At 35.8% G+C, this 15211-nt stretch overlaps 1 protein-coding gene across 2 annotated transcripts in view; it reads right to left on the minus strand.

Annotated features, from left to right (window-relative positions):
• PRKN (parkin RBR E3 ubiquitin protein ligase) overlaps positions 1-15211 on the minus strand; it is a 732034-nt gene that overhangs the window by 346736 nt on the left and 370087 nt on the right. The window lies entirely within an intron of this gene.

Here is a 15211-nt window from a genome sequence, read left to right on the forward strand (position 1 = left end):
AAGGAAAAGCATAAAATACTTTAAAAAATCCAGTGTTACAAAGGTCGTGTTATTGAATTCAGAGACCCAGGCTCTGTGGCAAGTTTTTTTGAACACAGACACTCTTGTAAACTGAAGACACGGCCATAATGGAATATCTAAATTCAGAAACAATAAATAAATTATTCTCCCTCTGACCAAGGAACTCCTTGACAATACCAGAAGGTCACATATTTTATTGCTTATATAGGCCAATCTGAACATCTCATACTGGGAGGAAGACTATTAAAGTGCTGCCTGACTCAGGTATAAGCAGCACACTGACTGGGAGAAAATTCTTGTGCCTATATCACCAAACAGGCACACTACAGTCTTGATTTTCTTCTCACTTGCACCTGTGAAAAAATGCAGGCTTTTGCAGTATTTTAATTTTCATCAAAAGCTATGCAAATGATGCCTAAAATATTTCCCAAAATTTTTTTTTTTTTAGTGTTAGATGCAGCACCTAAAAGTTATTGCATTAAAACAGAAGAAATGTCATTGAATTGATTGCAGCGTGTTTTTATTTTTAGTATTCTCTACTCAAAGCACTCTCCATGCTTTTCACAAGTACTACTTAGTTTTCAAGTTTAGCTAATCGTAACTGTCCTTAACTTTTGATCTTCTTATTGTGCCAAAGTTTATGATTTTGTAAAACTAATAAAACAAACCAAAATACCTGAATAGCTGGAGAAGCATACCAGACATACAGAGCACTTTGTCTTTAAAACATGAAAGAGGGGTTGTAATAGAATAATTCATAAAATCTGTAGCAGAGAAATTAAATAAAGAGAAAAGTACTAAAGATTGCTATAAGCCAGAATCACCTAATAGCATTAAAGAGAAAGGAATGACCATTAGTGTCTATGAGATACTCTAAGTACCCCTCAAGGGCCTGCACATGCTTCACTGCTTTATGTGAAGCCTTGCGTCCTTCAGAGTGCAATCTTGTTAATCAGCTCTCAAGGTCACAGCTGAATGCAAAAGAGCCAGGCTGCACATCTGTGGGAGATACTTATTTCTGGAAAAAATTATAGTTCTATTTATGTGTAAACGATACGCAGTTATGCAGTACATAAGTCCAAACCTGCAAACACTTATCCTCATTGACATCACCAAAAAAAAACACCCCACACCACACTACCGCACCAACCCAAACCCTCAAAATTGTTTGCAGAATCAAACTCTCAAGGGTCAAATGAGAGTTGCTCAAGGTGCCTGCACACCGATCACAGGGTTTCCAGATTACAAGAGAAAATGCTGAAGGTGAAACCACAGTAACGTGTCATTCCCATTCAAATCTGAGTAACTATGGAATAGGCAAGATTGGATGAAGAATGGTAGCAGTTCAGCTTTGTTCTCTTCTTCCTCCCTTGTGTTGCCCAGTGCAGCTTCATCTTCCACCAAAGGAGGAGGTGGGAGAAAGTAGAGGGACTGGCCAAGAGGGTAGAGCAGGGACCAAACTGCAGCTCTGATCAGTCCTTCTGTTTCTCCACTGACCCCAGGACAGGACAGCACAGCTATACAGAGTGTTTGAGTAGACTTACATTTTGCTAAGTGAACCATAACAAATATTTGGGTATCAATATGTTGCCAGACAGCACTAAAATTTGATTTCTGAAAGTAAAGCTTCAATAAGACAATACAGGCACAATAAAAACTGTGGAGTAATTATAAGCCAATAAGAGAGTGGACAAAAAAACCAAACCAAACCAAAGAAAAAAACATGAACAAAAAAAATCCAAACAGCTTTTCTGGCTTTGTTTAAATAAATCTGCCAGCTGAAGAAATACAAGCAGCTGAAATAAAAATGGATCACATAGTTAAGCTACTAAACAAAGAAGGGCACAGAGTTACCCTAGTTTGACATTACTTGAGCATCATTTGTCTTTCAAGAGAGATTGAAATTCTGAAATCTCACTGATGGAAAGGAGCTTTAAATGGCTGTTAATACCATCCCAACCTCTAATTCCTAAGAATGAACACAGAATTTCTACTGAAGGGTGGTTTAAGGGAGCAGCATTCTAAAGGTTTAAGCAGACTCAAAAAAAAGATTCATGGTTCTGATGCAAGACGGGAACCCCCAGAGTGATCAAGGCATAAGAAGGTAATCACTTCTCCCTGAGAAACAGCTTAACAACCTTACCGTTCACATCTGTAGGACCTGGTAGGGACCAGTTTATACAGCTGCATTATTGTGACCATTCTTCACTTAGCATAAAAACCATGCGTATTTAGAGTCAGAAGGCTTACTTGAAAGTTCCTATACTAGGGACCATTATACTTTGAAATATGGTGAAGAAACAAAAGCTTTTAAAAAGAATCAGTTTGATTTAATACCTACTGCAGGATTTTTATTTCTTTTTAAAATGAGTCTTTTTAAACACGATTACTTTAGCTGATACACACAAAAAATATGCCCCCACAAAACTATAACAACTATTTTGGCTGAAATTATGGAGATAGATTATATATATATACACACACATACACAAGACAGAAAAGGAGCTCTCTCTTGAAAACTCAGTGACAGAAATCTTTAAAATGCCTTTTCTCTCTCCTTACTTTGGTCTTTTAAACACAAGATTAAATTACAAATGCATTGAAATGAACAAATGACTTTCTGAAGCTGTTTTATCTTTATGTAACCAGAATGAACCACATTGCAGCTTCACCCTCTCCACACGCCTCCTGATCAGGATGTGGTCTGATTTCTTTTCAAGTATATATACCAAAAGTGGATAAATATAACTTCCTTTGCCAGAAAATCTAATACAAGTCAGCCAGTTTGGAGGTTCTGTAGGGAGCAAAGGCATAGTCTTGGTCATGAGTATAGTTCAAGATTGACATCAGCAACGTCAACCCGTCTGTGAGAACAGATTGGCCAGATTCATAGAGGTCACATCTCTGGGTGCTGCCAGCTTTGCTGTACTGAGTATCTCAAGAGGCTGGTCCTGGATTTCTTGGCAGCTGTTTGTGTGATACTGGCTCTAGTGTTCACAGACTATGTACCTTGCGGGAAGAGGTTTGTCTGTTCTTTTTGTTGCAGCAAACAAAACAAGAAGAAAGAGGAACTGAATTTGCAATTTGAAAAATGCAAATGGCATTCTCATGCCAGAAGAGCACTGTCCCTGGTTCGTACTTTTGCCAGAAATATGGGCCGATTTGTCTCTTGTGCAAAAGTGAAATAAAAATAGTGTAATTAGTAGGAGGAAAATCATTTAAGTTTAAAAACATAATGCACTTCAAAAAACTAAAGAATATATATATTCTTTTATACAGAAGACAGCAAGACAAATGAAAAATACACCTGTACATAGGTATATACACACATGTATGTGCATATATGTATACACGTGTATTATACACAAACATATATTAAGAAATTAATCAAAGCTCCATTTTGCTTAATAAACACATAGGAACACATAGCCTTGAAGTGCCACAGAACTGAAACTGACTCCAGAGAGTTTTGTTAAGGTTTATAGCTGTAGAAAAACTCCAATGAGGCTCTGAAATCTTTGCACACAGCAGCAGCATTTGTGCTAACTCATGTATTCAGCAGAGTAGGCATCATTTTTCTCTTGCTATCTAACAATGTGTGCTCTCCCAACTAGTTTAATCACTGTTCACTAATACTAAACTCTCCCATTAGCATTTCTAACCACAGTCAGTTGATCTCCAGAGACCAACTGTAATACAGGTCTTCTCTGCAAGAGGTGGTTCTATCAGTGTAACTGGAGAGTTGATATTAAAAAAAAGATTGAAAGCCATCTGATGGACAACTGTGCTTGTTTTCACTCTGCTTAATGCATTTCAGTGTATGCTGATAAGGAATGAGTTTAAAATAAACATCTCAAGTGAAAATAGAAGACTTAGCATAGGAGTTTGTACCAATATAAAAATGTGTTTTATAGTTGGTGCCATGTTTCTTGTAGTATTCTTACATTCATTTGCCAGTACGAGTATCACAACCATTTATGAACTTGTATGGGGGAAAATGATCATTCCCTTAATGGTGTCCATTTTCATCAGTCTTCAGATGTCTGCAGGCAGCTCCTTTACCGTGTCACAGACATTGCTGTACTTAACAAGAAAACCTCTTTTCTTGTCATTTTCAAACCACATTGCAAATCAGTACCTTTTTGCATCAAATTTGTAACAGTTACTTAAAAACAATTCTAATTTGACTCTGTGTTTCAAGTTCCACCAGGGGACTGAATTAATTTTCATTGTCCCTGCCTGACCTTGCTCTGGATTTTTCCTTTCTAAGGAAAATTTAGTTGTATTGACATCTTAGTTGATAACAAACTTAGTCTGTCACATCACAATTTACACTAAAATGTTTACTATTATTTATTGTTATACAATGATACTGTCATTACAATAATTTAGTAGTTCAAAACTGCGAAGTAGTAAACATGTATTTAAGTTTACTAAATGAAACTTTATGCAAGGAATTGCTCCACAGAATATCCATGGAAGATCCCTACTGGTTTAAATAACACACTCTTTGCAAGACTGGCTTCAGAAATGGTCTCATCTTCAAAATCAACCTTTAACTGCGTTCAAAAAATGAGGAAGAGGAAGAAAGAGCTATAAATGATCGCTAACTACTAAGTGGGGAAAAAAAAAAAAAGTATTTCTGGCTAATAAATTCCATTGAAGTTCTATCAATTGATTTCAGATGATTACACGACTGTAATTCACTGAGAGCTTTGCACACTCAGATGTTTATAACTGTTGACAGAAAAATGTGTGAACTATTTCCCTTACACTGAAGTGAACTCAGTACAGTGTTATGCCAGCATATTCTACACCATTGTTTATGGAGAAATAAACAGTAAGTGTGCCCATTTATTATACATGTATAAATGAACATATTTCTCAACCCCTCCTTGTTTTTCTGGACAAAATTTTATACCCATATGCCCCAGAACTTGATACATATCAAAAATATGAATATAGAAATTTGAGATTAGTATATTGCCCCTGACATCTACGGAAAGCATTATGTATACACATTCCATCAAATTTCATACACATTTTCCCAAAATGTTTACTTAAATTAGGCATTTATGAAATCTGAGAACAATCCCTACTGAGCTATTGCACTGAGGAATTCAACAGCTATTAAAGACATGACCTAGGACAACAGTTACTGTTCCATATTAGATTATTAAATGACTCTATGAAGTGACAAGCAATATTTATTAAAGTACCCTGTATAACAGGTTCTCTGTCTTATGAACAGTCCTTCACAAGTTTGATTTCAGAAATTACAACCTGGTACTTTTGCCTGATACAGCTATTTTCAATTTTTCAGAAATTTCTCCAAATCAACATTATTCTGCCGTGTGCATACTTAGGTTTTTTTCTGTCAGGCTGCTTCATTCTTTCTCTAATACTTTCACTCTTGTTTCTCTATGCTGTACATGTCAGCCACATCTTGCACAAGTACTTCTTTTTTCCTTCCAATTCTTGCTAAACTACAATAATAAGAGTTTGACAGTACTGCTAGAGCAGATGTCAATGATCTTGCTATGATTTTATGAGTCAAAAATAACCTAGGAAAAATGAACCACAGTGGAAAGCAAATGTTCACATAACTTTTTTCTCTGTAGAACTTTATAAAACTAAATATAGAGATATTTATTCTTCCGTATATCTAAAGCACAGTTCAATTCATTCTTGTAGATCCTACCCAAGACATAGCAGCCTAAAAGGTTTATTCAATTATCAATGCAAATCCTAACAAATGACTAACTCTTTATGACTTTGTCAGAAATAGATTTAATAGCTCTGTTTCTTCCACATTAAACAACTGTCTTACAAAGTCATCTTCCAAAAATTAGGCTTTAATGGATTTAGTATTCATCATTTTTCAATGCCCTTTATAAGAGTGTTTAGGAATTTACTTATTTTTGACTTCTGCCTCAATAATAGCCTACACTCTTTACATATTTTTCAGTTCACTGAGTTGTACTAGTGGAATTCACTTCTTTCCTAATCAACAATTGATGATAATGAACTAAAAATTAATTTCTCAAAACTAAATTCAATTAAATAGATACTCATTAGTAGCAACCAAAATTATTTTCAGTGTCCTAGAGAGAAAGACTATATGTAGAACAGAAATTAAGAATAAAACAAAAACAAGATTAGATAAAACTGAAATTGTGAAAATGAAATTGAGGAGTGGTACTGTGTCTCATATGAAGTTAGACATGTATGTTACATAAATCAATTCACAATAGAAATAAAATTCAGCTGTGATTGTTTCAAATCCTTCCTGCCTTTGATAATCTCTTTCAGTTAACCAGAAAATTAAGGTAGTTTTCTGCCTTTCCTACTTCTACTGATGTTCGGTTAATCAGGACAGAGTAGTTCTACCCCCAAGTAGCCGTAGGGTGGCTGTGAAGGGGTCATGGCTGGGAAAGCTGGAAAGATATAACAATAAGCACACTCCTAATTTGATACCATGGACTGTCTCTCAGGGATGTGTTAGATTTCAAATCTACCTCAATCCAGTTGAAACAATACATAACTGTGAGTAAAATCGGAAGCAGAGGAACATTCTTCACAAAATCACCTTCTTAGAGAAATAAAATTATTTAAGTTTAAAAGAGTTTTTTTTCAGACATGCTATCGATCCACGTGTATATATAAAATTTTTTGTATATATACACAACTAAAATACAATGCTTTACCTGAACTATCTTTGAAAACAACTTTCACACAATACTTTATTTCTCCATACTTAGTTTTCGAACAACACTTTTCTGTCTCCCATCTTCCATCAACGATTCATTTATGACACATTGAATGTTAGTTACTAAATGTCAATTCATTAAAAACATTAAAGCAGTGAGTTTTTTTTTTAGTAAGGCAGACTTCTCATTGTGACACTTGATTTTGTAAAATTTTCTTCAGCTGTCACATTCACATTCAGTTATAGTTACCTATTTTTAAAATATTATAAAGAAAGTCAGAGACAGTAAAATGTGACAGTCCAGCAGCTCCCACATTACTGAAGTGCAAGATTAGGCAAATGGGCAGCTGTTCAGCAGTCAGCAACAGCTGAAGTTCCTCCACAAGACCTTATCCTGATACTTCAGTTGAGGCCTGAAAGGAACAACTCTCTGCAATTTGTTCACCTTGTTCCTTCAGACCCCGGGTCACTGCTGACATAAGGCTTGCTAAACAGTATCACCTGTGACGGTGAGTTTTGAAATATGGAAACCTCTGCAAAGACAACTGGATTGTGACCTCCAATAACATTCCTCATAGGTCACTATACTGCTATCAGATAGTGATAATATTCAGCTATTACTAACCTTGCCCTGGAGCAAAACCAACCAGAGATGAAAACTCTGTCTTCTGTGTAAAATAATTAATTTTGAAAATAAAGTCACAAACACCGGAACCTGCAAACATTTTCAGCAAAAGAGGCATTTTGTGGGCTTACAAGTTTCCGAAGTGTCTCTTTGAACAGCACAAACATCTGCTCGTTGCTTTTCTTAGACATTGCAAATGAATTCTAACTTTTATATTTCAACTAAAAGCACTTTCACAAAAAAATATGTCCATTAGCTAACATTTTTCATTGATTACTGATATGCAAGTAGGCATACTCATCAGCTTCATAAAAATATTTTGGAAATGAGGTCCACCAAATTTTGCATATGGTATATCCGGATACCTTACACATTTCAGTTTTAAAACTATTCATCCATTCAAAGACATTTAAACTATTAAGTCTTTGTGTCTTGCAACATGCATTAAAATACATAAGTGAAGAAAATTGAAAAAACAGCTCACTGTATTAATAATGCCATAAATAAAAATGCCAAAGAAGATACAACATCTAACATAGAGTCTACTTATAATATTCTGCAGTCTGTAGGCTTCAGGTGAAACTTACAATACATATCATCAATTTCATTTTATCCCATATGAAGCTGTAGACACACTTTACTGGAATAAATTCAAATTAGAAATAAAATTGACTTGTGACCTTAAAAACTCTTAGAAGTTGCTGTTTCAAAACCACATAGACATAACACAAATCATATGCCTGTATATTCACAAATATATGGCTAAGTGTAAAAAAAACCCCATATATATGTATAATCAGTCAGTACTGGAAACATTCCCTTCCATTTGTCCTTCCCGTCAACTCTACACTAAGACATATGCCAAGCAAACAAAGGATTAAGGTAAAAAAAAAAACTTCTGCACCATAAAGAAAGGAAAGTAGGCAAGTTTTGTTCTCCCAGATGCAAAGAAGTTCATGCTTTATGTTTAGCAGAGACAAGTGAGGTTGCATAAAACCCTCCTCACTTGTCCCCTGCCAGCAAAGAACAGGTACAATATAACAGTACAATAACTTCGCCAATCTCTTCTTTTCTTCATAACTCTGGAAGAGCTGGAAGCTGTCTCACTCAGACAGATCTTAATAGAGTCAGAGTGAAAACAGTAAAAATGGCAACACTGTCCTGTGTTATAAAGCTACTGCATACTAGTGCTTACAATTAAATGGCAATGCTTATCTTCTAGAAGCCCCTGGTATAAAAGCTTGAGTACAAACCCCATGGTGTATGCAACTAAAGAAATGAAGGTCACTTACTGGCATTATTAGATTTTGTTCACATTTCAAAACACCAACAAAAGTGTCAACAAAATGTTTTCTCTGCACAGTTTTGCTTGTATCAGAACTGAAATATTAGAGCTGTAACATTCAGGCTACCTTAGGGGAAAAGAAAAAAAGGTCTAAACCAATTAGTAACAATTCTTAGTTTGATATTTGATTAATTTCTTACTTTAAATAAGTGATTCTTAAGAAATCCCATTAATTTCAGGAGCATTAAGGGAGAAAGCAGTAGACATTGTCCCTAATGGTCATAGTACTTAGGCAAAGTAGATTTAATTCTTAACATAATCTTTTCCCACTCCTCTTTGAATTACTCAAGGTATATAAAAGACGACAGAATGTAACAGGCAGAGAGATCTGGAGCAGCGATAACATTATCACAACAGATCACAGAGAGGGAAAACATACTTTTAAAAAGATGAGTTAAATATAGATTTAATAACTTGTTTGGCATATAATGGTCTAAGGGGTAATTTTAGGATCCTATACCCCAGAAGCAAAGAGAAATAGCAATTATAATTCTAGAATAAGGTGCTATTTACTCTTCTAAAAACACCACATGGGCAATGTCTTTTAATGGACACAGTCTCCATTTTGATCTCAGAAGGGAACAGCAGGTACCTGGTAAAACTCTCTTCAAATAACAGCAAAATTGACCTGAATCAAATTTGTAGGACAGCTTCTTCACTTTGAAAATGCTTACAGTTCAGATATGGATCTTTATCAGAAGCTGAATTTTGCAAATTGTTGCTTCAGCTGTAACATTTGATTCAAATAATGAAAATAAAGGTTCTGGAATTATTTGTATTTTTCGGGTTTTGAATACCATGGTAGACCTGCTGCCTCATATAATTTGTGTAAAATTCACTGCTATATTCCTCCTCTGATATTTTTTCCCATTTTTAAAAAATCCAGACTGCATTGAGACTATCTATTTACAGAAAGAAATCATGGTAAGGCAAATTATTTCAGACTTTTCTAAACAATCTTTTAGCCTGTAATAAAATAAATATTTTACTTTAAAGCAACGCACAATGTTAATGCACAATATGGGACAGCAAGTAGCAGCTAACAAGGAACTTGGAATACTTTTATATCAACAATAACGTCATCAAAATCTAAAATATTACATTACAAAAATCCTAATCCCCATAAAAACATGGGAGCGTCAGTTTTCCCTTGGCAGGTAAAATCCACAGGGAAAATTCACAACTGAAAATGATTCACATATATATATTACTGAGAAGCAAATGATTCAACCCCTTACCAATTTGGAAATACTAAGTCATAAAAATGAAGCTCATGAGTCTCAGTCCTGCCTCTACAGTAATGGAAACGAGTGATTAGGAGTGATAGAGGGATGGCACAAACTGCTCCTGGGGGGCAAGATTTTGTAAATTTTACTCTTTTTTTTTTTTTTTTCCCCCAGAAAAAAAGAAGAGATTAAAAAAAAAAAAAAAGATGGCTGATTAAGAGCTAGTGAGAAACTTAGGAGGCTCAAAGTAGTTGCACCAGAACCAGATTAAAACACAGTGATTTCTAACGACACACAGTCATTCATTCTTTATTGACTGAAGGATAACTGAATTTCTAACAGGACTTCCTATAGTACATTCCCTTGGAGTTTTCCCTCCAAGTACTGACCTTCTCCAATACTCTCCTGCCCCTGGAGTCTAATGTGATCACAGTCTGAACTGATTTGGCTGGAAAGAGTTATGATGAAGACTTTATATTGCGGTTATCCTTGAAGAACAGTCAGCGTATGCGCTTCTAACTCTCACCACTAGTAAAACGAAGCTCTTGCTTCAACTCCAGTATTAAGAAGTCTGAAGACCAGAAAAACATATTACAAGATTCCATTGTCTAAAGAAAACAATACATTTTTTGTCCAAGATTATGGAGTGGGGATTTATTTGATAAAAAATTCTGAGGATCCCACATTAAATACTTCTCCTTCTGGAGTATTTCTACCTATTTAGTGACAGCAAGCCCTATATATCATTTACACTTATGTGTATCTGTTGGAAGCTAAAAATAATGGTGCCTTCAGGAATTGTACCCTACCTAGTTTGAGAGAGATGATGTGAGGCACTTCTATTCTGCAGATTTTATTTTTACACTGTTTAACACTGCTGCTATTCCTGAGCCTGATTTATGGGTACCCTGGGGTACTCCTAACCCCCTTTGATGTTATTTCTACTCGAAACAGTTGACAAAAGCAGATCTCCCCTTGAGGATTGCACAGTTTTAGTATTTGTTTCAACTTTCAGCCATTTGCTCAACCTATTAAGAGCTTCCTCAAAGACATAAAACAGCAACCCATCACCTTGAATGCTACCAAAAAAAAAAAAAAAGCATAACGGTTGCCAATTCACACTAACTCTGCTGTAGATAAGCAGAATACATTGGAAGGCATCACACTACATGGAATACTGCCTATGGATTTAGCATAACCCTGCAAGGGTATTTGGCTCTGAAGTATTTCTCTCTGTTGGTCAGAGCTGCATAAAAATATTCATATCAAATACAAATCCAAGGCAAACAGAAGGTGTGCCTAATGTAAACTTGAGAATAAAAATCGGCAATAGGCTTAAATATTACTTCCATTTAGTAATTCTTCTATATACCATGGAGTACACTACTGCTTGAAATACGATTTTTATGAGCTCTGCACACCAAACCCATGTCGTGCCTAGAATCTTGGAGCTTAACTGCTCTGTCTGTGGGGGACTAACTGTCCATGATAAATGCATGGAAACAGCCAGAGAAATGGTATATCTTGCTGCAAATAATATTTTTTAAGAAACGCATAAATAGTACCTGGTTGTCATCTTTTCCTGGTTAAGCTTTTTCAGCAAAAAGGAAGAAAAATGTATTTTGAAGAATAGATTTTTTTTTTAACTGTACTGAAGCTAATACAAAGTAATAGTTAATGTATCAAATATAGTTATTCCTCTTTTCCACCTGAATGCTATAGAATGATGAAAGCATGTTTCACAAAATACTAAAAACTGCAGAGTACTCTGGATGCTACTTTTCAACCACATAGGAATATTAGAAAGTAATTGCTAGCACAAACATGCAGTTACCTAAATCTTTAACTAAAGTAAAAAGGTTATGAGTATTTGTGTAATTTCTTTGAGTTATATGTAAATATTCCAAGAACACTAGGCTGGAGAACAGAAATAGAAACTCCAAAAACTTAGCAGAGATTTCATAAGCAGCTTAAGAATTTTTCCTTTGTGCAATACTGATAACTGATTTCAATGCACAATCTCTGGCTGTTTGCAAAATGAGCTTACCTTTGACAATATTTGCAACCGGAAAAAGTAAATCAGAAACAGAAACTAAAATAATTTCTTTCACAGCTTTAACTGGAGAATTATTTCATTCACCCAAAGATACAAATGAAATTATATTTTAACAACTCACAAAATTGGCCATACAAAAAAATGAAATACAGTAAGGTCTTCCTGGTACCTCAGTCCTTGGTATCACCTACACATGTTTAATAGTACAAAAAATTGCACGATAGACCTCTATGACTTTAAAAATTAAACTTCTTAAAGATAATCAGCATTTAATGTATGGACACATTCTCAAACTTTAGAATTATCACAGAAATGTGTATCAATATTTTGACATAAGGAGACAGAACAATTTTATTTTCTTCCATTTTATTTCTGCTAAAATTGCTTAGAGAAGGGGTTTTTAGACTTTTTTTTTTTTTTTTTTTTCTTTTTACATAGGCAAGCTTAACAAAAACACAGTACATTGCCAGGAACAGACAACTTTTCCTGCAGTCTAGAAATAGCTACTGTTTATCCCATGAAGCTCAGTTGTTAGTACAGCAATTTTACTCCTTTGTACTTGATGGTGTTCAGTGACCTCTTTTCATGCTTCCCAAGCCCTACATAGGGAATACTAGGACACCAATGACCCTTTCCCATACCATCTTACTGCTCCAGTAAAAAGTACACTTTCACTGCAGATCTAGTTTCACCAACGAGCCTTGGGTTTCAGCTTCAACATTATCCCAAGCTAGTTGTGATTAAGAGCCAAGGTACCCATCACAGGACTGTGTAGGATACCTGTCAGTCATTGCCAGTTGGCTTGGGATCAGGGATCAGCCACTGGCCCTCTTTCATTCAGCAGTGCAGACACACAACAGGGCTCTGCACTGCAGGAAGCCAAATCACTCCTCTCGCTCAGTTAATTGTTAGAAGTGACAAGAGAACGACTCGCTTTTAAGTAGTTTGTCTGCAGCCTTGCTGCAAAATACAGAGGTATCAATTTGACAGAGGCTGGTATTTGGCCTTTAACCTGTACCTAGGAGCCGGTTCTGTAAATATACCACAGAGGATGCTGTCAAAATCAGCTCTTCCCAGAAGATACACCATATGAATTCAGTATAGAGTTGAAGCATCCCTTACAACTTTTCTCTTTTGAACGACAACTATAATTTCACAATTCAACTTTGTATACGTTTTCATGTAAGGAACCATGCTGCCTGCACTGAGACAGAGCTGAGGTACAATACAGCGTGTTTCAAAAAGATGAACCAAACTTGCACTGTGCAACAATTACGGGTTGGGTCCACCTTTTTCAAACACCCTGTAGTTTCATGTTAGCTAAACATTTAAGAGGAGAAAGTGAAATAATATTGCCCACTTCCCACCCATTTAATCTGGTGCAGTTCCTACAGCCGGTACAAAAGCCCTGCTCATGGGTGGGAGGAGATTAAGAGGTGTGCAGGAGAACAGAGGTCACTCACAAAAATCTTACAAAGTATAAAAAAGGCAGAAGACAGAACATACTCTTCATCGTTTCACTGCATCCCTTGAGGTACAAGAGATGAAACCTATATCTACAGCTCTAGGACATATGAGAAGTCAAATTCTGGCTACATAAATGTATTCATGCATTTACAACCTTTAAAGCTGCAAGAAGGCTGCTGGAGTACTCTCCTGCTCACTTTTGGGATAACTGATTTCACTGCCTTCTGAAAAACACTTAATTCCATGGCCTACAAGACATACTGGGTCCTAAGAGTATTCCCCTGACTTTTTAGAAAGTGAAGGGGATAGAACTGCTCTGTAGACTGTTTTTATAATGTCTGCAATCTAATCCTCTTCCCATGCCACAGGCTTCGGAGATCTTGCCATGACCAAATAAAATCTGTAAGCTACTCAGGAAACAAAACTGAACTTCCATTATCTAAAAAGTATCTCTGTGCTTCATAAGGGAAGACAAACCTATTTATGAACAACTGAACCTGCTACACAAAATAAAGACTGAAAGACTTATGTGTATGAGTAACTTCAAAGAGCCCGTTGTTCCCATCATGGATGGGATAACTAGGAATTGCTAGTGCTTTGTCAGATGCTCAGGCACCAAAATCCTACTCTGTTTCTTAGGCTACTCAGTAAGAACTCCAACAAACTTTTAGAAATAAAATACTTAAAGATCACCTAACAGCATTTCAAAAGGTCCTGTAAGCCATAAAAAAATCTGAACAGCATGAGACCAACAGGAAGACGTCTTCTCTCCTTGTTTGGTGTATAAATTCAATAAGCTTATTCATAAATAACTTTGCCCAGCTTGTGTGCTGAGGTAAAGGACTACTGAAAAGTTAGGTTTCCCATAGTTATTTGATGCTTTAATTTAAATTAACAAGAATTCATATGCTTTTCTGATGTGTCAATAAATAGCCCCACTAAATTTACTAGTAAAGTTTAGGAAGACAACAGTTAGTCCTGGGAACAGTTCAGCTAAGCAAATCCAGAAAACGAAACCTCTCCTTCCTTCATGATTTTGCCAAAAAACAGACGAAAAAATTACAACTTCATGCATATAAGTAAATAGGTCTGTTCTGAATATACCAGATTCAGGAAAATGTCAACATATCCATTTAAAATTTGATTAATTATAACTAGTTGTCAAGCCTAAGTAAGCATATTTATGGTTGATATTCTTCCCTCTTGTTCTTGGGAAAAGGAAAAAGCTGAGCTCAGAATGGAAACTTCATAGTGTCCTTAATTACAGAGAAGTTAATACTGCTGCATACCTAACTAGGGACAACCTAAGTAATTCAGCAGTTACTGCCTGCAAGGTAGTCTCTGAAAGAGACACATGGCAACACTGTAATGGTGCGTATATGGGAAATGATGGACACCATGCTCTTCTTCAATGCACAATTATCTTTTCATCTCTACGACTCACTTTCTTGAGCCAAATAGTGTCAGCAGCCAATCAGCTACAATCAACGCAGCAGCATGCAAGCACAACATAATATAATTACACTGGGTCCGGGATAGAAGCAGAACAACAAGTTATTATTTCCAATAGGAAGTTCACTTCCAGGAACCCAGCTTTTCTTCCCCAAAAAGATCTCCTAACAGTTTCAGTCAAGCTTACTGCTAACCTGTAAGATTTTTCTAAATTCTTTCTTCTATCGCAAAATGCAGACCAATCAATAGCAATGCTTACAGTGTATAACATGGTGTTATTAGTTCTGAGGTTCTACCTCAAAACATCTCC

The sequence above is a fragment of the Caloenas nicobarica genome, chromosome 3 (genome assembly GCF_036013445.1).
Source record: "Caloenas nicobarica isolate bCalNic1 chromosome 3, bCalNic1.hap1, whole genome shotgun sequence".
Taxonomy (NCBI): Eukaryota; Metazoa; Chordata; class Aves; order Columbiformes; family Columbidae; genus Caloenas; species Caloenas nicobarica.